Here is a 25,072-nt window from a genome sequence, read left to right on the forward strand (position 1 = left end):
TGAGGATGTTAGGAGATTACAGGGTGACCTGGACAAGTTAGGTGAGTGCTCAGATGCATGGCAGATGCACTTTCACGTGGATAAATGGATCCTTATCCACTTTGGTGGCAAGAACAGGAAGGCAGATTACCACCTAAGTGGAATCAATTTAGGTAAAGGGGCAGTACAGAGAGATCTGGGGGTTCTTGTACACCACTCAATGAAGGTAAGCATGCAGGTGCAGCAGGTAGTGAAGAAGGCTAATAGCATGCTGGCCTTCATAACAAGAGGGATTGAGTATAGAAGCAAAGAGGTCCTTCTGCAGCTGTACAGGGCCCTGGTGAGACCACACCTGGAGTACTGTGTGCAGTTCTGGTCTCCAAATTTGAGGAGAGACATTCTGGCTATTGAGGGAATGCAGCGTAGGTTCACGAGGTCAATTCCTGGAATGGCGGGATTACCTTACACTGAAAGACTGGAGCGACTGGGCTTGTGTACCCTTGAGTTTAGAAGACTGAGAGGGGATCTGGTTGAGACATATAAGATGATCAAAGGATTGGACACTCTGGCGGCAGGCAACATGTTTCCGCTGCGGGGTGAGTGCCGAAACAGAGGACACAGCTTAAAAATACGGGGTAGACCATTTAGGACAGAGATGAGGAGAAACTTCTTCACCCAGAGAGTGGTGGCTGTGTGGAATGCTCTGCCCCAGAGGGCAGTGGAGGCCCAGTCTCTGGATTCATTTAAGAAAGAGTTGGATAGAGCTCTCAAGGATAGTGGAATCAAGGGTTATGGAGATAAGGCAGGAACAGGATACTGATTAAGGATGATCAGCCATGATCATATTGAATGGTGGTGCAGGCTGGAAGGGCAGAATGGCCAACTCCTGCACCTATTGTCTATTGTCCGCCTTTCCTGACTGCCACCCGCAGACAGCGTGCAGCCCCAATCCCTTTCTTTCCGCCTTTCTTGCTGATTTTGGCAGCGCTCCGCTCTCCTCCCCTCCGTGTCTCGTGCCTGCAGGAGACTGATGCCAGGCACAGCAGCAGCAGCAAAAATAACCTGCCGCTCCATTGCCTGGCACAAGACAAGTGCAGAGGGGTGACTTGAGCAGCCACTGCTGGCGGAAAAAGCCTACTGCACCTGGTATTCCCAGGCGGTCTCCCATCCAAGTATTAACCAGGCCTGAGTCTGCTTAGCTTCCGAGATCAGACGAGATCGGGCGTTTTCAGACTAGTATGGCTGTAGGCGCTGGCCCCTGCCTTTTCTCCCTACTTCAAGGCGTGCTGGCCAGCCACATTTTCTTTCTTGCTCTTTCTCTTTATCCCCTTTGGCTTTTTTTTCTCTTTTCTCTTTGCTCTTCCTCCTCCGTGCGTGCTTCCCTCCCTCCGTCCCTCCAGCTGCCTTTCAGGCCAGCCCTTGCCCACCAGGCTCCTGTAGTCTCCCACATCCCCACACAGGCCAACTGCAAGCCCTCCCCCTGCTTCATAGGGCCGCAGCCTGCATTCTCTCATCCTTCCACACTCCTCCACCCCTCCATTTCGGAATGCCAGGCACTGACCAGTGGGGTACCGCACGGATCAGTACTGGGACCGCAGCTTTTTACAATCTATCTTCAGGATATACAAGATGGTATTAGCAATAACATTCGCAAATTTCATCAGCTGGGTGGCAGGGTGAAATGTGATGAGGATGTTAGGAGATTACAGGGTGACCTGGACAAGTTAGGTGAGTGCTCAGATGCATGGCAGATGCACTTTCACGTGGATAAATGGATCCTTATCCACTTTGGTGGCAAGAACAGGAAGGCAGATTACCACCTAAGTGGAATCAATTTAGGTAAAGGGGCAGTACAGAGAGATCTGGGGGTTCTTGTACACCACTCAATGAAGGTAAGCATGCAGGTACAGCAGGTAGTGAAGAAGGCTAATAGCATGCTGGCCTTCATAACAAGAGGGATTGAGTATAGAAGCAAAGAGGTCCTTCTGCAGCTGTACAGGGCCCTGGTGAGACCACACCTGGAGTACTGTGTGCAGTTCTGGTCTACAAATTTGAGGAGAGACATTCTGGCTATTGAGGGAATGCAGCGTAGGTTCACGAGGTCAATTCCTGGAATGGCGGGATTACCTTACACTGAAAGACTGGAGCGACTGGGCTTGTGTACCCTTGAGTTTAGAAGACTGAGAGGGGATCTGGTTGAGACATATAAGATGATCAAAGGATTGGACACTCTGGCGGCAGGCAACATGTTTCCGCTGCGGGGTGAGTGCCGAAACAGAGGACACAGCTTAAAAATACGGGGTAGACCATTTAGGACAGAGATGAGGAGAAACTTCTTCACCCAGAGAGTGGTGGCTGTGTGGAATGCTCTGCCCCAGAGGGCAGTGGAGGCCCAGTCTCTGGATTCATTTAAGAAAGAGTTGGATAGAGCTCTCAAGGATAGTGGAATCAAGGGTTATGGAGATAAGGCAGGAACAGGATACTGATTAAGGATGATCAGCCATGATCATATTGAATGGTGGTGCAGGCTGGAAGGGCAGAATGGCCAATTCCTGCACCTATTGTCTATTGTCCGCCTTTCCTGACTGCCACCCGCAGACAGCGTGCAGCCCCAATCCCTTTCTTTCCGCCTTTCTTGCTGATTTTGGCAGCGCTCCGCTCTCCTCCCCTCCGTGTCTGATGCCAGGCACAGCAGCAGCAGCAAAAATAACCTGCCGCTCCATTGCCTGGCACAAGACAAGTGCAGAGGGGTGACTTGAGCAGCCACTGCTGGCGGAAAAAGCCTACTGCACCTGGTATTCCCAGGCGGTCTCCCATCCAAGTACTAACCAGGCCTGAGTCTGCTTAGCTTCCGAGATCAGACGAGATCGGGCGTTTTCAGACTAGTATGGCCGTAGGCGTTGGCCCCTGCCTTTTCTCCCTACTTCAAGGCGTGCTGGCCAGCCACATTTTCTTTCTTGCTCTTTCTCTTTATCCCCTTTGGCTTTTTTTTCTCTTTTCTCTTTGCTCTTCCTCCTCCGTGCGTGCTTCCCTCCCTCCGTCCCTCCAGCTGCCTTTCAGCCAGCCCTTGCCCACCAGGCTCCTGTAGTCTCCCACATCCCCACACAGGCCAACTGCAAGCCCTCCCCCTGCTTCATAGGGCCGCAGCCTGCATTCTCTCATCCTTCCACACTCCTCCACCCCTCCATTTCGGAATGCCGGGCACTGACCAGTGGGGTACCGCACGGATCAGTACTGGGACCGCAGCTTTTTACAATCTATCTTCAGGATATACAAGATGGTATTAGCAATAACATTCGCAAATTTCATCAGCTGGGTGGCAGGGTGAAATGTGATGAGGATGTTAGGAGATTACAGGGTGACCTGGACAAGTTAGGTGAGTGCTCAGATGCATGGCAGATGCACTTTCACGTGGATAAATGGATCCTTATCCACTTTGGTGGCAAGAACAGGAAGGCAGATTACCACCTAAGTGGAATCAATTTAGGTAAAGGGGCAGTACAGAGAGATCTGGGGGTTCTTGTACACCACTCAATGAAGGTAAGCATGCAGGTACAGCAGGTAGTGAAGAAGGCTAATAGCATGCTGGCCTTCATAACAAGAGGGATTGAGTATAGAAGCAAAGAGGTCCTTCTGCAGCTGTACAGGGCCCTGGTGAGACCACACCTGGAGTACTGTGTGCAGTTCTGGTCTCCAAATTTGAGGAGAGACATTCTGGCTATTGAGGGAATGCAGCGTAGGTTCACGAGGTCAATTCCTGGAATGGCGGGATTACCTTACACTGAAAGACTGGAGCGACTGGGCTTGTGTACCCTTGAGTTTAGAAGACTGAGAGGGGATCTGGTTGAGACATATAAGATGATCAAAGGATTGGACACTCTGGCGGCAGGCAACATGTTTCCGCTGCGGGGTGAGTGCCGAAACAGAGGACACAGCTTAAAATACGGGGTAGACCATTTAGGACAGAGATGAGGAGAAACTTCTTCACCCAGAGAGTGGTGGCTGTGTGGAATGCTCTGCCCCAGAGGGCAGTGGAGGCCCAGTCTCTGGATTCATTTAAGAAAGAGTTGGATAGAGCTCTCAAGGATAGTGGAATCAAGGGTTATGGAGATAAGGCAGGAACAGGATACTGATTAAGGATGATCAGCCATGATCATATTGAATGGTGGTGCAGGCTGGAAGGGCAGAATGGCCAACTCCTGCACCTATTGTCTATTGTCCGCCTTTCCTGACTGCCACCCGCAGACAGCGTGCAGCCCCAATCCCTTTCTTTCCGCCTTTCTTGCTGATTTTGGCAGCGCTCCGCTCTCCTCCCCTCCGTGTCTCGTGCCTGCAGGAGACTGATGCCAGGCACAGCAGCAGCAGCAAAAATAACCTGCCGCTCCATTGCCTGGCACAAGACAAGTGCAGAGGGGTGACTTGAGCAGCCACTGCTGGCGGAAAAAGCCTACTGCACCTGGTATTCCCAGGCGGTCTCCCATCCAAGTATTAACCAGGCCTGAGTCTGCTTAGCTTCCGAGATCAGACGAGATCGGGCGTTTTCAGACTAGTATGGCTGTAGGCGCTGGCCCCTGCCTTTTCTCCCTACTTCAAGGCGTGCTGGCCAGCCACATTTTCTTTCTTGCTCTTTCTCTTTATCCCCTTTGGCTTTTTTTTCTCTTTTCTCTTTGCTCTTCCTCCTCCGTGCGTGCTTCCCTCCCTCCGTCCCTCCAGCTGCCTTTCAGGCCAGCCCTTGCCCACCAGGCTCCTGTAGTCTCCCACATCCCCACACAGGCCAACTGCAAGCCCTCCCCCTGCTTCATAGGGCCGCAGCCTGCATTCTCTCATCCTTCCACACTCCTCCACCCCTCCATTTCGGAATGCCAGGCACTGACCAGTGGGGTACCGCACGGATCAGTACTGGGACCGCAGCTTTTTACAATCTATCTTCAGGATATACAAGATGGTATTAGCAATAACATTCGCAAATTTCATCAGCTGGGTGGCAGGGTGAAATGTGATGAGGATGTTAGGAGATTACAGGGTGACCTGGACAAGTTAGGTGAGTGCTCAGATGCATGGCAGATGCACTTTCACGTGGATAAATGGATCCTTATCCACTTTGGTGGCAAGAACAGGAAGGCAGATTACCACCTAAGTGGAATCAATTTAGGTAAAGGGGCAGTACAGAGAGATCTGGGGGTTCTTGTACACCACTCAATGAAGGTAAGCATGCAGGTACAGCAGGTAGTGAAGAAGGCTAATAGCATGCTGGCCTTCATAACAAGAGGGATTGAGTATAGAAGCAAAGAGGTCCTTCTGCAGCTGTACAGGGCCCTGGTGAGACCACACCTGGAGTACTGTGTGCAGTTCTGGTCTACAAATTTGAGGAGAGACATTCTGGCTATTGAGGGAATGCAGCGTAGGTTCACGAGGTCAATTCCTGGAATGGCGGGATTACCTTACACTGAAAGACTGGAGCGACTGGGCTTGTGTACCCTTGAGTTTAGAAGACTGAGAGGGGATCTGGTTGAGACATATAAGATGATCAAAGGATTGGACACTCTGGCGGCAGGCAACATGTTTCCGCTGCGGGGTGAGTGCCGAAACAGAGGACACAGCTTAAAAATACGGGGTAGACCATTTAGGACAGAGATGAGGAGAAACTTCTTCACCCAGAGAGTGGTGGCTGTGTGGAATGCTCTGCCCCAGAGGGCAGTGGAGGCCCAGTCTCTGGATTCATTTAAGAAAGAGTTGGATAGAGCTCTCAAGGATAGTGGAATCAAGGGTTATGGAGATAAGGCAGGAACAGGATACTGATTAAGGATGATCAGCCATGATCATATTGAATGGTGGTGCAGGCTGGAAGGGCAGAATGGCCAATTCCTGCACCTATTGTCTATTGTCCGCCTTTCCTGACTGCCACCCGCAGACAGCGTGCAGCCCCAATCCCTTTCTTTCCGCCTTTCTTGCTGATTTTGGCAGCGCTCCGCTCTCCTCCCCTCCGTGTCTGATGCCAGGCACAGCAGCAGCAGCAAAAATAACCTGCCGCTCCATTGCCTGGCACAAGACAAGTGCAGAGGGGTGACTTGAGCAGCCACTGCTGGCGGAAAAAGCCTACTGCACCTGGTATTCCCAGGCGGTCTCCCATCCAAGTACTAACCAGGCCTGAGTCTGCTTAGCTTCCGAGATCAGACGAGATCGGGCGTTTTCAGACTAGTATGGCCGTAGGCGTTGGCCCCTGCCTTTTCTCCCTACTTCAAGGCGTGCTGGCCAGCCACATTTTCTTTCTTGCTCTTTCTCTTTATCCCCTTTGGCTTTTTTTTCTCTTTTCTCTTTGCTCTTCCTCCTCCGTGCGTGCTTCCCTCCCTCCGTCCCTCCAGCTGCCTTTCAGCCAGCCCTTGCCCACCAGGCTCCTGTAGTCTCCCACATCCCCACACAGGCCAACTGCAAGCCCTCCCCCTGCTTCATAGGGCCGCAGCCTGCATTCTCTCATCCTTCCACACTCCTCCACCCCTCCATTTCGGAATGCCGGGCACTGACCAGTGGGGTACCGCACGGATCAGTACTGGGACCGCAGCTTTTTACAATCTATCTTCAGGATATACAAGATGGTATTAGCAATAACATTCGCAAATTTCATCAGCTGGGTGGCAGGGTGAAATGTGATGAGGATGTTAGGAGATTACAGGGTGACCTGGACAAGTTAGGTGAGTGCTCAGATGCATGGCAGATGCACTTTCACGTGGATAAATGGATCCTTATCCACTTTGGTGGCAAGAACAGGAAGGCAGATTACCACCTAAGTGGAATCAATTTAGGTAAAGGGGCAGTACAGAGAGATCTGGGGGTTCTTGTACACCACTCAATGAAGGTAAGCATGCAGGTACAGCAGGTAGTGAAGAAGGCTAATAGCATGCTGGCCTTCATAACAAGAGGGATTGAGTATAGAAGCAAAGAGGTCCTTCTGCAGCTGTACAGGGCCCTGGTGAGACCACACCTGGAGTACTGTGTGCAGTTCTGGTCTCCAAATTTGAGGAGAGACATTCTGGCTATTGAGGGAATGCAGCGTAGGTTCACGAGGTCAATTCCTGGAATGGCGGGATTACCTTACACTGAAAGACTGGAGCGACTGGGCTTGTGTACCCTTGAGTTTAGAAGACTGAGAGGGGATCTGGTTGAGACATATAAGATGATCAAAGGATTGGACACTCTGGCGGCAGGCAACATGTTTCCGCTGCGGGGTGAGTGCCGAAACAGAGGACACAGCTTAAAATACGGGGTAGACCATTTAGGACAGAGATGAGGAGAAACTTCTTCACCCAGAGAGTGGTGGCTGTGTGGAATGCTCTGCCCCAGAGGGCAGTGGAGGCCCAGTCTCTGGATTCATTTAAGAAAGAGTTGGATAGAGCTCTCAAGGATAGTGGAATCAAGGGTTATGGAGATAAGGCAGGAACAGGATACTGATTAAGGATGATCAGCCATGATCATATTGAATGGTGGTGCAGGCTGGAAGGGCAGAATGGCCAACTCCTGCACCTATTGTCTATTGTCCGCCTTTCCTGACTGCCACCCGCAGACAGCGTGCAGCCCCAATCCCTTTCTTTCCGCCTTTCTTGCTGATTTTGGCAGCGCTCCGCTCTCCTCCCCTCCGTGTCTCGTGCCTGCAGGAGGCTGATGCCAGGCACAGCAGCAGCAGCAAAAATAACCTGCCGCTCCATTGCCTGGCACAAGACAAGTGCAGAGGGGTGACTTGAGCAGCCACTGCTGGCGGAAAAAGCCTACTGCACCTGGTATTCCCAGGCGGTCTCCCATCCAAGTACTAACCAGGCATGAGTCTGGTTATCTTCCGAGATCAGACGAGATCAGGCGTTTTCAGACTAGCATGGCCGTAGGTGCTGGCCCCTGCCTTTTCTCCCTACTTCAAGGCGTGCTGGCCAGCCACATTTTCTTTCTTGCTCTTTCTCTTTATCCCCTTTGGCTTTTTTTTCTCTTTTCTCTTTGCTCTTCCTCCTCCGTGCGTGCTTCTCTCCCTCCGTCCCTCCAGCTGCCTTTCAGCCAGCCCTTGCCCACCAGGCTCCTGTAGTCTCCCACATCCCCACACAGGCCAACTGCAAGCCCTCCCCCTGCTTCATAGGGCCGCAGCCTGCATTCTCTCATCCTTCCACACTCCTCCACCCCTCCATTTCGGAATGCCAGGCACTGACCAGTGGGGTACCGCACGGATCAGTACTGGGACCGCAGCTTTTTACAATCTATCTTCAGGATATACAAGATGGTATTAGCAATAACATTCGCAAATTTCATCAGCTGGGTGGCAGGGTGAAATGTGATGAGGATGTTAGGAGATTACAGGGTGACCTGGACAAGTTAGGTGAGTGCTCAGATGCATGGCAGATGCACTTTCACGTGGATAAATGGATCCTTATCCACTTTGGTGGCAAGAACAGGAAGGCAGATTACCACCTAAGTGGAATCAATTTAGGTAAAGGGGCAGTACAGAGAGATCTGGGGGTTCTTGTACACCACTCAATGAAGGTAAGCATGCAGGTACAGCAGGTAGTGAAGAAGGCTAATAGCATGCTGGCCTTCATAACAAGAGGGATTGAGTATAGAAGCAAAGAGGTCCTTCTGCAGCTGTACAGGGCCCTGGTGAGACCACACCTGGAGTACTGTGTGCAGTTCTGGTCTCCAAATTTGAGGAGAGACATTCTGGCTATTGAGGGAATGCAGCGTAGGTTCACGAGGTCAATTCCTGGAATGGCGGGATTACCTTACACTGAAAGACTGGAGCGACTGGGCTTGTGTACCCTTGAGTTTAGAAGACTGAGAGGGGATCTGGTTGAGACATATAAGATGATCAAAGGATTGGACACTCTGGCGGCAGGCAACATGTTTCCGCTGCGGGGTGAGTGCCGAAACAGAGGACACAGCTTAAAAATACGGGATAGACCATTTAGGACAGAGATGAGGAGAAACTTCTTCACCCAGAGAGTGGTGGCTGTGTGGAATGCTCTGCCCCAGAGGGCAGTGGAGGCCCAGTCTCTGGATTCATTTAAGAAAGAGTTGGATAGAGCTCTCAAGGATAGTGGAATCAAGGGTTATGGAGATAAGGCAGGAACAGGATACTGATTAAGGATGATCAGCCATGATCATATTGAATGGTGGTGCAGGCTGGAAGGGCAGAATGGCCAACTCCTGCACCTATTGTCTATTGTCCGCCTTTCCTGACTGCCACCCGCAGACAGCGTGCAGCCCCAATCCCTTTCTTTCCGCCTTTCTTGCTGATTTTGGCAGCGCTCCGCTCTCCTCCCCTCCGTGTCTCGTGCCTGCAGGAGACTGATGCCAGGCACAGCAGCAGCAGCAAAAATAACCTGCCGCTCCATTGCCTGGCACAAGACAAGTGCAGAGGGGTGACTTGAGCAGCCACTGCTGGCGGAAAAAGCCTACTGCACCTGGTATTCCCAGGCGGTCTCCCATCCAAGTACTAACCAGGCCTGAGTCTGCTTAGCATCCGAGATCAGACGAGATCGGGCGTTTTCAGACTAGTATGGCCGTAGGCGCTGGCCCCTGCCTTTTCTCCCTACTTCAAGGCGTGCTGGCCAGCCACATTTTCTTTCTTGCTCTTTCTCTTTATCCCCTTTGGCTTTTTTTTCTCTTTTCTCTTTGCTCTTCCTCCTCCGTGCGTGCTTCCCTCCCTCCGTCCCTCCAGCTGCCTTTCAGCCAGCCCTTGCCCACCAGGCTCCTGTAGTCTCCCACATCCCCACACAGGCCAACTGCAAGCCCTCCCCCTGCTTCATAGGGCCGCAGCCTGCATTCTCTCATCCTTCCACACTCCTCCACCCCTCCATTTCGGAATGCCGGGCACTGACCAGTGGGGTACCGCACGGATCAGTACTGGGACCGCAGCTTTTTACAATCTATCTTCAGGATATACAAGATGGTATTAGCAATAACATTCGCAAATTTCATCAGCTGGGTGGCAGGGTGAAATGTGATGAGGATGTTAGGAGATTACAGGGTGACCTGGACAAGTTAGGTGAGTGCTCAGATGCATGGCAGATGCACTTTCACGTGGATAAATGGATCCTTATCCACTTTGGTGGCAAGAACAGGAAGGCAGATTACCACCTAAGTGGAATCAATTAAGGTAAAGGGGCAGTACAGAGAGATCTGGGGGTTCTTGTACACCACTCAATGAAGGTAAGCATGCAGGTACAGCAGGTAGTGAAGAAGGCTAATAGCATGCTGGCCTTCATAACAAGAGGGATTGAGTATAGAAGCAAAGAGGTCCTTCTGCAGCTGTACAGGGCCCTGGTGAGACCACACCTGGAGTACTGTGTGCAGTTCTGGTCTCCAAATTTGAGGAGAGACATTCTGGCTATTGAGGGAATGCAGCGTAGGTTCACGAGGTCAATTCCTGGAATGGCGGGATTACCTTACACTGAAAGACTGGAGCGACTGGGCTTGTGTACCCTTGAGTTTAGAAGACTGAGAGGGGATCTGGTTGAGACATATAAGATGATCAAAGGATTGGACACTCTGGCGGCAGGCAACATGTTTCCGCTGCGGGGTGAGTGCCGAAACAGAGGACACAGCTTAAAAATACGGGGTAGACCATTTAGGACAGAGATGAGGAGAAACTTCTTCACCCAGAGAGTGGTGGCTGTGTGGAATGCTCTGCCCCAGAGGGCAGTGGAGGCCCAGTCTCTGGATTCATTTAAGAAAGAGTTGGATAGAGCTCTCAAGGATAGTGGAATCAAGGGTTATGGAGATAAGGCAGGAACAGGATACTGATTAAGGATGATCAGCCATGATCATATTGAATGGTGGTGCAGGCTGGAAGGGCAGAATGGCCAACTCCTGCACCTATTGTCTATTGTCCGCCTTTCCTGACTGCCACCCGCAGACAGCGTGCAGCCCCAATCCCTTTCTTTCCGCCTTTCTTGCTGATTTTGGCAGCGCTCCGCTCTCCTCCCCTCCGTGTCTCGTGCCTGCAGGAGACTGATGCCAGGCACAGCAGCAGCAGCAAAAATAACCTGCCGCTCCATTGCCTGGCACAAGACAAGTGCAGAGGGGTGACTTGAGCAGCCACTGCTGGCGGAAAAAGCTTACTGCACCTGGTATTCCCAGGCGGTCTCCCATCCAAGTACTAACCAGGCCTGAGTCTGCTTAGCTTCCGAGATCAGACGAGATCGGGCGTTTTCAGACTAGTATGGCCGTAGGCGCTGGCCCCTGCCTTTTCTCCCTACTTCAAGGCGTGCTGGCCAGCCACATTTTCTTTCTTGCTCTTTCTCTTTATCCCCTTTGGCTTTTTTTTCTCTTTTCTCTTTGCTCTTCCTCCTCCGTGCGTGCTTCCCTCCCTCCGTCCCTCCAGCTGCCTTTCAGCCAGCCCTTGCCCACCAGGCTCCTGTAGTCTCACACATCCCCACACAGGCCAACTGCAAGCCCTCCCCCTGCTTCATAGGGCCGCAGCCTGCATTCTCTCATCCTTCCACACTCCTCCACCCCTCCATTTCGGAATGCCGGGCACTGACCAGTGGGGTACCGCACGGATCAGTACTGGGACCGCAGCTTTTTACAATCTATCTTCAGGATATACAAGATGGTATTAGCAATAACATTCGCAAATTTCATCAGCTGGGTGGCAGGGTGAAATGTGATGAGGATGTTAGGAGATTACAGGATGACCTGGACAAGTTAGGTGAGTGCTCAGATGCATGGCAGATGCACTTTCACGTGGATAAATGGATCCTTATCCACTTTGGTGGCAAGAACAGGAAGGCAGATTACCACCTAAGTGGAATCAATTTAGGTAAAGGGGCAGTACAGAGAGATCTGGGGGTTCTTGTACACCACTCAATGAAGGTAAGCATGCAGGTACAGCAGGTAGTGAAGAAGGCTAATAGCATGCTGGCCTTCATAACAAGAGGGATTGAGTATAGAAGCAAAGAGGTCCTTCTGCAGCTGTACAGGGCCCTGGTGAGACCACACCTGGAGTACTGTGTGCAGTTCTGGTCTCCAAATTTGAGGAGAGACATTCTGGCTATTGAGGGAATGCAGCGTAGGTTCACGAGGTCAATTCCTGGAATGGCGGGATTACCTTACACTGAAAGACTGGAGCGACTGGGCTTGTGTACCCTTGAGTTTAGAAGACTGAGAGGGGATCTGGTTGAGACATATAAGATGATCAAAGGATTGGACACTCTGGCGGCAGGCAACATGTTTCCGCTGCGGGGTGAGTGCCGAAACAGAGGACACAGCTTAAAAATACGGGGTAGACCATTTAGGACAGAGATGAGGAGAAACTTCTTCACCCAGAGAGTGGTGGCTGTGTGGAATGCTCTGCCCCAGAGGGCAGTGGAGGCCCAGTCTCTGGATTCATTTAAGAAAGAGTTGGATAGAGCTCTCAAGGATAGTGGAATCAAGGGTTATGGAGATAAGGCAGGAACAGGATACTGATTAAGGATGATCAGCCATGATCATATTGAATGGTGGTGCAGGCTGGAAGGGCAGAATGGCCAATTCCTGCACCTATTGTCTATTGTCCGCCTTTCCTGACTGCCACCCGCAGACAGCGTGCAGCCCCAATCCCTTTCTTTCCGCCTTTCTTGCTGATTTTGGCAGCGCTCCGCTCTCCTCCCCTCCGTGTCTCGTGCCTGCAGGAGACTGATGCCAGGCACAGCAGCAGCAGCAAAAATAACCTGCCGCTCCATTGCCTGGCACAAGACAAGTGCAGAGGGGTGACTTGAGCAGCCACTGCTGGCGGAAAAAGCCTACTGCACCTGGTATTCCCAGGCGGTCTCCCATCCAAGTACTAACCAGGCCTGAGTCTGCTTAGTTTCCGAGATCAGACGAGATCGGGCGTTTTCAGACTAGTATGGCCGTAGGCGCTGGCCCCTGCCTTTTCTCCCTACTTCAAGGCGTGCTGGCCAGCCACATTTTCTTTGTTGCTCATTTTCTTTATCCCCTTTGGCTTTTTTTTCTCTTTTCTCTTTGCTCTTCCTCCTCCGTGCGTGCTTCCCTCCCTCCGTCCCTCCAGCTGCCTTTCAGCCAGCCCTTGCCCACCAGGCTCCTGTAGTCTCCCCCCTCCCCCTGCTTCATAGGGCCGCAGCCTGCATTCTCTCATCCTTCCACACTCCTCCACCCCTCCATTTCGGAATGCCAGGCACTGACCAGTGGGGTACCGCACGGATCAGTACTGGGACCGCAGCTTTTTACAATCTATCTTCAGGATATACAAGATGGTATTAGCAATAACATTCGCAAATTTCATCAGCTGGGTGGCAGGGTGAAATGTGATGAGGATGTTAGGAGATTACAGGGTGACCTGGACAAGTTAGGTGAGTGCTCAGATGCATGGCAGATGCACTTCCACGTGGATAAATGGATCCTTATCCACTTTGGTGGCAAGAACAGGAAGGCAGATTACCACCTAAGTGGAATCAATTTAGGTAAAGGGGCAGTACAGAGAGATCTGGGGGTTCTTGTACACCACTCAATGAAGGTAAGCATGCAGGTACAGCAGGTAGTGAAGAAGGCTAATAGCATGCTGGCCTTCATAACAAGAGGGATTGAGTATAGAAGCAAAGAGGTCCTTCTGCAGCTGTACAGGGCCCTGGTGAGACCACACCTGGAGTACTGTGTGCAGTTCTGGTCTCCAAATTTGAGGAGAGACATTCTGGCTATTGAGGGAATGCAGCGTAGGTTCACGAGGTCAATTCCTGGAATGGCGGGATTACCTTACACTGAAAGACTGGAGCGACTGGGCTTGTGTACCCTTGAGTTTAGAAGACTGAGAGGGGATCTGGTTGAGACATATAAGATGATCAAAGGATTGGACACTCTGGCGGCAGGCAACATGTTTCCGCTGCGGGGTGAGTGCCGAAACAGAGGACACAGCTTAAAAATACGGGGTAGACCATTTAGGACAGAGATGAGGAGAAACTTCTTCACCCAGAGAGTGGTGGCTGTGTGGAATGCTCTGCCCCAGAGGGCAGTGGAGGCCCAGTCTCTGGATTCATTTAAGAAAGAGTTGGATAGAGCTCTCAAGGATAGTGGAATCAAGGGTTATGGAGATAAGGCAGGAACAGGATACTGATTAAGGATGATCAGCCATGATCATATTGAATGGTGGTGCAGGCTGGAAGGGCAGAATGGCCAACTCCTGCACCTATTGTCTATTGTCCGCCTTTCCTGACTGCCACCCGCAGACAGCGTGCAGCCCCAATCCCTTTCTTTCCGCCTTTCTTGCTGATTTTGGCAGCGCTCCGCTCTCCTCCCCTCCGTGTCTCGTGCCTGCAGGAGACTGATGCCAGGCACAGCAGCAGCAGCAAAAATAACCTGCCGCTCCATTGCCTGGCACAAGACAAGTGCAGAGGGGTGACTTGAGCAGCCACTGCTGGCGGAAAAAGCCTACTGCACCTGGTATTCCCAGGCGGTCTCCCATCCAAGTACTAACCAGGCCTGAGTCTGCTTAGCTTCCGAGATCAGACGAGATCGGGCGTTTTCAGACTAGTATGGCCGTAGGCGTTGGCCCCTGCCTTTTCTCCCTACTTCAAGGCGTGCTGGCCAGCCACATTTTCTTTCTTGCTCTTTCTCTTTATCCCCTTTGGCTTTTTTTTCTCTTTTCTCTTTGCTCTTCCTCCTCCGTGCGTGCTTCCCTCCCTCCGTCCCTCCAGCTGCCTTTCAGCCAGCCCTTGCCCACCAGGCTCCTGTAGTCTCCCACATCCCCACACAGGCCAACTGCAAGCCCTCCCCCTGCTTCATAGGGCCGCAGCCTGCATTCTCTCATCCTTCCACACTCCTCCACCCCTCCATTTCGGAATGCCGGGCACTGACCAGTGGGGTACCGCACGGATCAGTACTGGGACCGCAGCTTTTTACAATCTATCTTCAGGATATACAAGATGGTATTAGCAATAACATTCGCAAATTTCATCAGCTGGGTGGCAGGGTGAAATGTGATGAGGATGTTAGGAGATTACAGGGTGACCTGGACAAGTTAGGTGAGTGCTCAGATGCATGGCAGATGCACTTTCACGTGGATAAATGGATCCTTATCCACTTTGGTGGCAAGAACAGGAAGGCAGATTACCACCTAAGTGGAATCAATTTAGGTAAAGGGGCAGTACAGAGAGATCTGGGGGTTCTTGTACACCACTCAATGAAGGTAAGCATGCAGGTACAGCAGGTAGTGAAGAAGGCTAATAGCATGCTGGCCTTCATAACAAGAGGGATTGAGTATAGAAGCAAAGAGGTCCTTCTGCAGCTGTACAGGGCCCTGGTGAGACCACACCTGGAGTACTGTGTGCAGTTCTGGTCTCCAAATTTGAGGAGAGACATTCTGGCTATTGAGGGAATGCAGCGTAGGTTCACGAGGTCAATTCCTGGAATGGCGGGATTACCTTACACTGAAAGACTGGAGCGACTGGGCTTGTGTACCCTTGAGTTTAGAAGACTGAGAGGGGATCTGGTTGAGACATATAAGATGATCAAAGGATTGGACACTCTGGCGGCAGGCAACATGTTTCCGCTGCGGGGTGAGTGCCGAAACAGAGGACACAGCTTAAAATACGGGGTAGACCATTTAGGACAGAGATGAGGAGAAACTTCTTCACCCAGAGAGTGGTGGCTGTGTGGAATGCTCTGCCCCAGAGGGCAGTGGAGGCCCAGTCTCTGGATTCATTTAAGAAAGAGTTGGATAGAGCTCTCAAGGATAGTGGAATCAAGGGTTATGGAGATAAGGCAGGAACAGGATACTGATTAAGGATGATCAGCCATGATCATATTGAATGGTGGTGCAGGCTGGAAGGGCAGAATGGCCAACTCCTGCACCTATTGTCTATTGTCCGCCTTTCCTGACTGCCACCCGCAGACAGCGTGCAGCCCCAATCCCTTTCTTTCCGCCTTTCTTGCTGATTTTGGCAGCGCTCCGCTCTCCTCCCCTCCGTGTCTCGTGCCTGCAGGAGGCTGATGCCAGGCACAGCAGCAGCAGCAAAAATAACCTGCCGCTCCATTGCCTGGCACAAGACAAGTGCAGAGGGGTGACTTGAGCAGCCACTGCTGGCGGAAAAAGCCTACTGCACCTGGTATTCCCAGGCGGTCTCCCATCCAAGTACTAACCAGGCCTGAGTCTGGTTATCTTCCGAGATCAGACGAGATCGGGCGTTTTCAGACTAGCATGGCCGTAGGCGCTGGCCCCTGCCTTTTCTCCCTACTTCAAGGCGTGCTGGCCAGCCACATTTTCTTTCTTGCTCTTTCTCTTTATCCCCTTTGGCTTTTTTTTCTCTTTTCTCTTTGCTCTTCCTCCTCCGTGCGTGCTTCTCTCCCTCCGTCCCTCCAGCTGCCTTTCAGCCAGCCCTTGCCCACCAGGCTCCTGTAGTCTCCCACATCCCCACACAGGCCAACTGCAAGCCCTCCCTCTGCTTCATAGGGCCGCAGCCTGCATTCTCTCATCCTTCCACACTCCTCCACCCCTCCATTTCGGAATGCCAGGCACTGACCAGTGGGGTACCGCACGGATCAGTACTGGGACCGCAGCTTTTTACAATCTATCTTCAGGATATACAAGATGGTATTAGCAATAACATTCGCAAATTTCATCAGCTGGGTGGCAGGGTGAAATGTGATGAGGATGTTAGGAGATTACAGGGTGACCTGGACAAGTTAGGTGAGTGCTCAGATGCATGGCAGATGCACTTTCACGTGGATAAATGGATCCTTATCCACTTTGGTGGCAAGAACAGGAAGGCAGATTACCACCTAAGTGGAATCAATTTAGGTAAAGGGGCAGTACAGAGAGATCTGGGGGTTCTTGTACACCACTCAATGAAGGTAAGCATGCAGGTACAGCAGGTAGTGAAGAAGGCTAATAGCATGCTGGCCTTCATAACAAGAGGGATTGAGTATAGAAGCAAAGAGGTCCTTCTGCAGCTGTACAGGGCCCTGGTGAGACCACACCTGGAGTACTGTGTGCAGTTCTGGTCTCCAAATTTGAGGAGAGACATTCTGGCTATTGAGGGAATGCAGCGTAGGTTCACGAGGTCAATTCCTGGAATGGCGGGATTACCTTACACTGAAAGACTGGAGCGACTGGGCTTGTGTACCCTTGAGTTTAGAAGACTGAGAGGGGATCTGGTTGAGACATATAAGATGATCAAAGGATTGGACACTCTGGCGGCAGGCAACATGTTTCCGCTGCGGGGTGAGTGCCGAAACAGAGGACACAGCTTAAAAATACGGGATAGACCATTTAGGACAGAGATGAGGAGAAACTTCTTCACCCAGAGAGTGGTGGCTGTGTGGAATGCTCTGCCCCAGAGGGCAGTGGAGGCCCAGTCTCTGGATTCATTTAAGAAAGAGTTGGATAGAGCTCTCAAGGATAGTGGAATCAAGGGTTATGGAGATAAGGCAGGAACAGGATACTGATTAAGGATGATCAGCCATGATCATATTGAATGGTGGTGCAGGCTGGAAGGGCAGAATGGCCAACTCCTGCACCTATTGTCTATTGTCCGCCTTTCCTGACTGCCACCCGCAGACAGCGTGCAGCCCCAATCCCTTTCTTTCCGCCTTTCTTGCTGATTTTGGCAGCGCTCCGCTCTCCTCCCCTCCGTGTCTCGTGCCTGCAGGAGACTGATGCCAGGCACAGCAGCAGCAGCAAAAATAACCTGCCGCTCCATTGCCTGGCACAAGACAAGTGCAGAGGGGTGACTTGAGCAGCCACTGCTGGCGGAAAAAGCCTACTGCACCTGGTATTCCCAGGCGGTCTCCCATCCAAGTACTAACCAGGCCTGAGTCTGCTTAGCATCCAAGATCAGACGAGATCGGGCGTTTTCAGACTAGTATGGCCGTAGGCGCTGGCCCCTGCCTTTTCTCCCTACTTCAAGGCGTGCTGGCCAGCCACATTTTCTTTCTTGCTCTTTCTCTTTATCCCCTTTGGCTTTTTTTTCTCTTTTCTCTTTGCTCTTCCTCCTCCGTGCGTGCTTCCCTCCCTCCGTCCCTCCAGCTGCCTTTCAGCCAGCCCTTGCCCACCAGGCTCCTGTAGTCTCCCACATCCCCACACAGGCCAACTGCAAGCCCTCCCCCTGCTTCATAGGGCCGCAGCCTGCATTCTCTCATCCTTCCACACTCCTCCACCCCTCCATTTCGGAATGCCGGGCACTGACCAGTGGGGTACCGCACGGATCAGTACTGGGACCGCAGCTTTTTACAATCTATCTTCAGGATATACAAGATGGTATTAGCAATAACATTCGCAAATTTCATCAGCTGGGTGGCAGGGTGAAATGTGATGAGGATGTTAGGAGATTACAGGGTGACCTGGACAAGTTAGGTGAGTGCTCAGATGCATGGCAGATGCACTTTCACGTGGATAAATGGATCCTTATCCACTTTGGTGGCAAGAACAGGAAGGCAGATTACCACCTAAGTGGAATCAATTAAGGTAAAGGGGCAGTACAGAGAGATCTGGGGGTTCTTGTACACCACTCAATGAAGGTAAGCATGCAGGTACAGCAGGTAGTGAAGAAGGCTAATAGCATGCTGGCCTTCATAACAAGAGGGATTGAGTATAGAAGCAAAGAGGTCCTTCTGCAGCTGTACAGGGCCCTGGTGAGACCACACCTGGAGTACTGTGTGCAGTTCTGGTCTCCAAATTTGAGGAGAGACATTCTGGCTATTGAGGGAATGCAGCGTAGGTTCACGAGGTCAATTCCTGGAATGGCGGGATTACCTTACACTGAAAGACTGGAGCGACTGGGCTTGTGTACCCTTGAGTTTAGAAGACTGAGAGGGGATCTGGTTGAGACATATAAGATGATCAAAGGATTGGACACTCTGGCGGCAGGCAACATGTTTCCGCTGTGGGGTGAGTGCCGAAACAGAGGACACAGCTTAAAAATACGGGGTAGACCATTTAGGACAGAGATGAGGAGAAACTTCTTCACCCAGAGAGTGGTGGCTGTGTGGAATGCTCTGCCCCAGAGGGCAGTGGAGGCCCAGTCTCTGGATTCATTTAAGAAAGAGTTGGATAGAGCTCTCAAGGATAGTGGAATCAAGGGTTATGGAGATAAGGCAGGAACAGGATACTGATTAAGGATGATCAGCCATGATCATATTGAATGGTGGTGCAGGCTGGAAGGGCAGAATGGCCAACTCCTGCACCTATTGTCTATTGTCCGCCTTTCCTGACTGCCACCCGCAGACAGCGTGCAGCCCCAATCCCTTTCTTTCCGCCTTTCTTGCTGATTTTGGCAGCGCTCCGCTCTCCTCCCCTCCGTGTCTCGTGCCTGCAGGAGACTGATGCCAGGCACAGCAGCAGCAGCAAAAATAACCTGCCGCTCCATTGCCTGGCACAAGACAAGTGCAGAGGGGTGACTTGAGCAGCCACTGCTGGCGGAAAAAGCTTACTGCACCTGGTATTCCCAGGCGGTCTCCCATCCAAGTACTAACCAGGCCTGAGTCTGCTTAGCTTCCGAGATCAGACGAGATCGGGCGTTTTCAGACTAGTATGGCCGTAGGCGCTGGCCCCTGCCTTTTCTCCCTACTTCAAGGCGTGCTGGCCAGCCACATTTTCTTTCTTGCTCTTTCTCTTTATCCCCTTTGGCTTTTTTTTCTCTTTTCTCTTTGCTCTTCCTCCTCCGTGCGTGCTTCCCTCCCTCCGTCCCTCCAGCTGCCTTTCAGCCAGCCCTTGCCCACCAGGCTCCTGTAGTCTCACACATCCCCACACAGGCCAACTGCAAGCCCTCCCCCTGCTTCATAGGGCCGCAGCCTGCATTCTCTCATCCTTCCACACTCCTCCACCCCTCCATTTCGGAATGCCGGGCACTGACCAGTGGGGTACCACACGGATCAGTACTGGGACCGCAGCTTTTTACAATCTATCTTCAGGATATACAAGATGGTATTAGCAATAACATTCGCAAATTTCATCAGCTGGGTGGCAGGGTGAAATGTGATGAGGATGTTAGGAGATTACAGGGTGACCTGGACAAGTTAGGTGAGTGCTCAGATGCATGGCAGATGCACTTTCACGTGGATAAATGGATCCTTATCCACTTTGGTGGCAAGAACAGGAAGGCAGATTACCACCTAAGTGGAATCAATTTAGGTAAAGGGGCAGTACAGAGAGATCTGGGGGTTCTTGTACACCACTCAATGAAGGTAAGCATGCAGGTACAGCAGGTAGTGAAGAAGGCTAATAGCATGCTGGCCTTCATAACAAGAGGGATTGAGTATAGAAGCAAAGAGGTCCTTCTGCAGCTGTACAGGGCCCTGGTGAGACCACACCTGGAGTACTGTGTGCAGTTCTGGTCTCCAAATTTGAGGAGAGACATTCTGGCTATTGAGGGAATGCAGCGTAGGTTCACGAGGTCAATTCCTGGAATGGCGGGATTACCTTACACTGAAAGACTGGAGCGACTGGGCTTGTGTACCCTTGAGTTTAGAAGACTGAGAGGGGATCTGGTTGAGACATATAAGATGATCAAAGGATTGGACACTCTGGCGGCAGGCAACATGTTTCCGCTGCGGGGTGAGTGCCGAAACAGAGGACACAGCTTAAAAATACGGGGTAGACCATTTAGGACAGAGATGAGGAGAAACTTCTTCACCCAGAGAGTGGTGGCTGTGTGGAATGCTCTGCCCCAGAGGGCAGTGGAGGCCCAGTCTCTGGATTCATTTAAGAAAGAGTTGGATAGAGCTCTCAAGGATAGTGGAATCAAGGGTTATGGAGATAAGGCAGGAACAGGATACTGATTAAGGATGATCAGCCATGATCATATTGAATGGTGGTGCAGGCTGGAAGGGCAGAATGGCCAATTCCTGCACCTATTGTCTATTGTCCGCCTTTCCTGACTGCCACCCGCAGACAGCGTGCAGCCCCAATCCCTTTCTTTCCGCCTTTCTTGCTGATTTTGGCAGCGCTCCGCTCTCCTCCCCTCCGTGTCTGATGCCAGGCACAGCAGCAGCAGCAAAAATAACCTGCCGCTCCATTGCCTGGCACAAGACAAGTGCAGAGGGGTGACTTGAGCAGCCACTGCTGGCGGAAAAAGCCTACTGCACCTGGTATTCCCAGGCGGTCTCCCATCCAAGTACTAACCAGGCCTGAGTCTGCTTAGCTTCCGAGATCAGACGAGATCGGGCGTTTTCAGACTAGTATGGCCGTAGGCGCTGGCCCCTGCCTTTTCTCCCTACTTCAAGGCGTGCTGGCCAGCCACATTTTCTTTCTTGCTCTTTCTCTTTATCCCCTTTGGCTTTTTTTTCTCTTTTCTCTTTGCTCTTCCTCCTCCGTGCGTGCTTCCCTCCCTCCGTCCCTCCAGCTGCCTTTCAGCCAGCCCTTGCCCACCAGGCTCCTGTAGTCTCACACATCCCCACACAGGCCAACTGCAAGCCCTCCCCCTGCTTCATAGGGCCGCAGCCTGCATTCTCTCATCCTTCCACACTCCTCCACCCCTCCATTTCGGAATGCCGGGCACTGACCAGTGGGGTACCGCACGGATCAGTACTGGGACCGCAGCTTTTTACAATCTATCTTCAGGATATACAAGATGGTATTAGCAATAACATTCGCAAATTTCATCAGCTGGGTGGCAGGGTGAAATGTGATGAGGATGTTAGGAGATTACAGGGTGACCTGGACAAGTTAGGTGAGTGCTCAGATGCATGGCAGATGCACTTTCACGTGGATAAATGGATCCTTATCCACTTTGGTGGCAAGAACAGGAAGGCAGATTACCACCTAAGTGGAATCAATTTAGGTAAAGGGGCAGTACAGAGAGATCTGGGGGTTCTTGTACACCACTCAATGAAGGTAAGCATGCAGGTACAGCAGGTAGTGAAGAAGGCTAATAGCATGCTGGCCTTCATAACAAGAGGGATTGAGTATAGAAGCAAAGAGGTCCTTCTGCAGCTGTACAGGGCCCTGGTGAGACCACACCTGGAGTACTGTGTGCAGTTCTGGTCTCCAAATTTGAGGAGAGACATTCTGGCTATTGAGGGAATGCAGCGTAGGTTCACGAGGTCAATTCCTGGAATGGCGGGATTACCTTACACTGAAAGACTGGAGCGACTGGGCTTGTGTACCCTTGAGTTTAGAAGACTGAGAGGGGATCTGGTTGAGACATATAAGATGATCAAAGGATTGGACACTCTGGCGGCAGGCAACATGTTTCCGCTGCGGGGTGAGTGCCGAAACAGAGGACACAGCTTAAAAATACGGGGTAGACCATTTAGGACAGAGATGAGGAGAAACTTCTTCACCCAGAGAGTGGTGGCTGTGTGGAATGCTCTGCCCCAGAGGGCAGTGGAGGCCCAGTCTCTGGATTCATTTAAGAAAGAGTTGGATAGAGCTCTCAAGGATAGTGGAATCAAGGGTTATGGAGATAAGGCAGGAACAGGATACTGATTAAGGATGATCAGCCATGATCATATTGAATGGTGGTGCAGGCTGGAAGGGCAGAATGGCCAATTCCTGCACCTATTGTCTATTGTCCGCCTTTCCTGACTGCCACCCGCAGACAGCGTGCAGCCCCAATCCCTTTCTTTCCGCCTTTCTTGCTGATTTTGGCAGCGCTCCGCTCTCCTCCCCTCCGTGTCTGATGCCAGGCACAGCAGCAGCAGCAAAAATAACCTGCCGCTCCATTGCCTGGCACAAGACAAGTGCAGAGGGGTGACTTGAGCAGCCACTGCTGGCGGAAAAAGCCTACTGCACCTGGTATTCCCAGGCGGTCTCCCCTCCAAGTACTAACCAGGCCTGAGTCTGCTTAGCTTCCGAGATCAGACGAGATCGGGCGTTTTCAGACTAGTATGGCCGTAGGCGCTGGCCCCTGCCTTTTCTCCCTACTTCAAGGCGTGCTGGCCAGCCACATTTTCTTTCTTGCTCTTTCTCTTTATCCCCTTTGGCTTTTTTTTCTCTTTTCTCTTTGCTCTTCCTCCTCCGTGCGTGCTTCCCTCCCTCCGTCCCTCCAGCTGCCTTTCAGCCAGCCCTTGCCCACCAGGCTCCTGTAGTCTCACACATCCCCACACAGGCCAACTGCAAGCCCTCCCCCTGCTTCATAGGGCCGCAGCCTGCATTCTCTCATCCTTCCACACTCCTCCACCCCTCCATTTCGGAATGCCGGGCACTGACCAGTGGGGTACCGCACGGATCAGTACTGGGACCGCAGCTTTTTACAATCTATCTTCAGGATATACAAGATGGTATTAGCAATAACATTCGCAAATTTCATCAGCTGGGTGGCAGGGTGAAATGTGATGAGGATGTTAGGAGATTACAGGGTGACCTGGACAAGTTAGGTGAGTGCTCAGATGCATGGCAGATGCACTTTCACGTGGATAAATGGATCCTTATCCACTTTGGTGGCAAGAACAGGAAGGCAGATTACCACCTAAGTGGAATCAATTTAGGTAAAGGGGCAGTACAGAGAGATCTGGGGGTTCTTGTACACCACTCAATGAAGGTAAGCATGCAGGTACAGCAGGTAGTGAAGAAGGCTAATAGCATGCTGGCCTTCATAACAAGAGGGATTGAGTATAGAAGCAAAGAGGTCCTTCTGCAGCTGTACAGGGCCCTGGTGAGACCACACCTGGAGTACTGTGTGCAGTTCTGGTCTCCAAATTTGAGGAGAGACATTCTGGCTATTGAGGGAATGCAGCGTAGGTTCACGAGGTCAATTCCTGGAATGGCGGGATTACCTTACACTGAAAGACTGGAGCGACTGGGCTTGTGTACCCTTGAGTTTAGAAGACTGAGAGGGGATCTGGTTGAGACATATAAGATGATCAAAGGATTGGACACTCTGGCGGCAGGCAACATGTTTCCGCTGCGGGGTGAGTGCCGAAACAGAGGACACAGCTTAAAAATACGGGATAGACCATTTAGGACAGAGATGAGGAGAAACTTCTTCACCCAGAGAGTGGTGGCTGTGTGGAATGCTCTGCCCCAGAGGGCAGTGGAGGCCCAGTCTCTGGATTCATTTAAGAAAGAGTTGGATAGAGCTCTCAAGGATAGTGGAATCAAGGGTTATGGAGATAAGGCAGGAACAGGATACTGATTAAGGATGATCAGCCATGATCATATTGAATGGTGGTGCAGGCTGGAAGGGCAGAATGGCCAACTCCTGCACCTATTGTCTATTGTCCGCCTTTCCTGACTGCCACCCGTAGACAGCGTGCAGCCCCAATCCCTTTCTTTCCGCCTTTCTTGCTGATTTTGGCAGCGCTCCGCTCTCCTCCCCTCCGTGTCTCGTGCCTGCAGGAGACTGATGCCAGGCACAGCAGCAGCAGCAAAAATAACCTGCCGCTCCATTGCCTGGCACAAGACAAGTGCAGAGGGGTGACTTGAGCAGCCACTGCTGGCGGAAAAAGCCTACTGCACCTGGTATTCCCAGGCGGTCTCCCATCCAAGTACTAACCAGGCCTGAGTCTGCTTAGCATCCGAGATCAGACGAGATCGGGCGTTTTCAGACTAGTATGGCCGTAGGCGCTGGCCCCTGCCTTTTCTCCCTACTTCAAGGCGTGCTGGCCAGCCACATTTTCTTTCTTGCTCTTTCTCTTTATCCCCTTTGGCTTTTTTTTCTCTTTTCTCTTTGCTCTTCCTCCTCCGTGCGTGCTTCCCTCCCTCCGTCCCTCCAGCTGCCTTTCAGCCAGCCCTTGCCCACCAGGCTCCTGTAGTCTCCCACATCCCCACACAGGCCAACTGCAAGCCCTCCCCCTGCTTCATAGGGCCGCAGCCTGCATTCTCTCATCCTTCCACACTCCTCCACCCCTCCATTTCGGAATGCCGGGCACTGACCAGTGGGGTACCGCACGGATCAGTACTGGGACCGCAGCTTTTTACAATCTATCTTCAGGATATACAAGATGGTATTAGCAATAACATTCGCAAATTTCATCAGCTGGGTGGCAGGGTGAAATGTGATGAGGATGTTAGGAGATTACAGGGTGACCTGGACAAGTTAGGTGAGTGCTCAGATGCATGGCAGATGCACTTTCACGTGGATAAATGGATCCTTATCCACTTTGGTGGCAAGAACAGGAAGGCAGATTACCACCTAAGTGGAATCAATTAAGGTAAAGGGGCAGTACAGAGAGATCTGGGGGTTCTTGTACA

The 25,072-nt window shown here is 51.7% G+C and overlaps 14 non-coding genes and 1 pseudogene across 14 annotated transcripts; all 15 read right to left on the minus strand.

Moving 5' to 3' along the window:
• Positions 1-1,110: 1,110 nt before the first annotated feature.
• LOC148151365 (5S ribosomal RNA) lies at positions 1,111-1,229 on the minus strand. The gene has a single exon (XR_015755666.1). It is a non-coding gene; the product is annotated as a 5S ribosomal RNA (ribosomal RNA).
• Positions 1,230-2,759: 1,530 nt separating this feature from the next.
• LOC148151366 (5S ribosomal RNA) lies at positions 2,760-2,878 on the minus strand. The gene has a single exon (XR_015756491.1). It is a non-coding gene; the product is annotated as a 5S ribosomal RNA (ribosomal RNA).
• Positions 2,879-4,423: 1,545 nt separating this feature from the next.
• Positions 4,424-4,542, minus strand: LOC148151367 (5S ribosomal RNA). Its single transcript, XR_015755669.1, has one exon. It is a non-coding gene; the product is annotated as a 5S ribosomal RNA (ribosomal RNA).
• A 1,530-nt stretch (positions 4,543-6,072) lies between these two features.
• LOC148151368 (5S ribosomal RNA) lies at positions 6,073-6,191 on the minus strand. Its single transcript, XR_015756492.1, has one exon. It is a non-coding gene; the product is annotated as a 5S ribosomal RNA (ribosomal RNA).
• A 1,545-nt stretch (positions 6,192-7,736) lies between these two features.
• LOC148151369 (5S ribosomal RNA) lies at positions 7,737-7,855 on the minus strand (annotated as a pseudogene).
• Positions 7,856-9,401: 1,546 nt separating this feature from the next.
• Positions 9,402-9,520, minus strand: LOC148151370 (5S ribosomal RNA). Its single transcript, XR_015755351.1, has one exon. It is a non-coding gene; the product is annotated as a 5S ribosomal RNA (ribosomal RNA).
• Positions 9,521-11,066: 1,546 nt separating this feature from the next.
• Positions 11,067-11,185, minus strand: LOC148151371 (5S ribosomal RNA). The gene has a single exon (XR_015755566.1). It is a non-coding gene; the product is annotated as a 5S ribosomal RNA (ribosomal RNA).
• A 1,546-nt stretch (positions 11,186-12,731) lies between these two features.
• On the minus strand, positions 12,732-12,850 carry LOC148151372 (5S ribosomal RNA). The gene has a single exon (XR_015755695.1). It is a non-coding gene; the product is annotated as a 5S ribosomal RNA (ribosomal RNA).
• Positions 12,851-14,370: 1,520 nt separating this feature from the next.
• On the minus strand, positions 14,371-14,489 carry LOC148151373 (5S ribosomal RNA). Its single transcript, XR_015756493.1, has one exon. It is a non-coding gene; the product is annotated as a 5S ribosomal RNA (ribosomal RNA).
• Positions 14,490-16,034: 1,545 nt separating this feature from the next.
• Positions 16,035-16,153, minus strand: LOC148151374 (5S ribosomal RNA). Its single transcript, XR_015755863.1, has one exon. It is a non-coding gene; the product is annotated as a 5S ribosomal RNA (ribosomal RNA).
• Positions 16,154-17,699: 1,546 nt separating this feature from the next.
• On the minus strand, positions 17,700-17,818 carry LOC148151375 (5S ribosomal RNA). The gene has a single exon (XR_015756097.1). It is a non-coding gene; the product is annotated as a 5S ribosomal RNA (ribosomal RNA).
• A 1,546-nt stretch (positions 17,819-19,364) lies between these two features.
• Positions 19,365-19,483, minus strand: LOC148151376 (5S ribosomal RNA). The gene has a single exon (XR_015755568.1). It is a non-coding gene; the product is annotated as a 5S ribosomal RNA (ribosomal RNA).
• A 1,529-nt stretch (positions 19,484-21,012) lies between these two features.
• LOC148151377 (5S ribosomal RNA) lies at positions 21,013-21,131 on the minus strand. Its single transcript, XR_015756494.1, has one exon. It is a non-coding gene; the product is annotated as a 5S ribosomal RNA (ribosomal RNA).
• Positions 21,132-22,660: 1,529 nt separating this feature from the next.
• LOC148151378 (5S ribosomal RNA) lies at positions 22,661-22,779 on the minus strand. The gene has a single exon (XR_015755508.1). It is a non-coding gene; the product is annotated as a 5S ribosomal RNA (ribosomal RNA).
• A 1,546-nt stretch (positions 22,780-24,325) lies between these two features.
• Positions 24,326-24,444, minus strand: LOC148151379 (5S ribosomal RNA). Its single transcript, XR_015755352.1, has one exon. It is a non-coding gene; the product is annotated as a 5S ribosomal RNA (ribosomal RNA).
• Between the last annotated feature and the right edge of the window lie 628 nt (positions 24,445-25,072).

The sequence above is a fragment of the Chiloscyllium plagiosum genome, unplaced genomic scaffold (assembly GCF_037043375.1).
Source record: "Chiloscyllium plagiosum isolate Xiang-an unplaced genomic scaffold, Cpla_swu_hap1 HiC_scaffold_3, whole genome shotgun sequence".
Taxonomy (NCBI): domain Eukaryota; kingdom Metazoa; phylum Chordata; class Chondrichthyes; order Orectolobiformes; family Hemiscylliidae; genus Chiloscyllium; species Chiloscyllium plagiosum.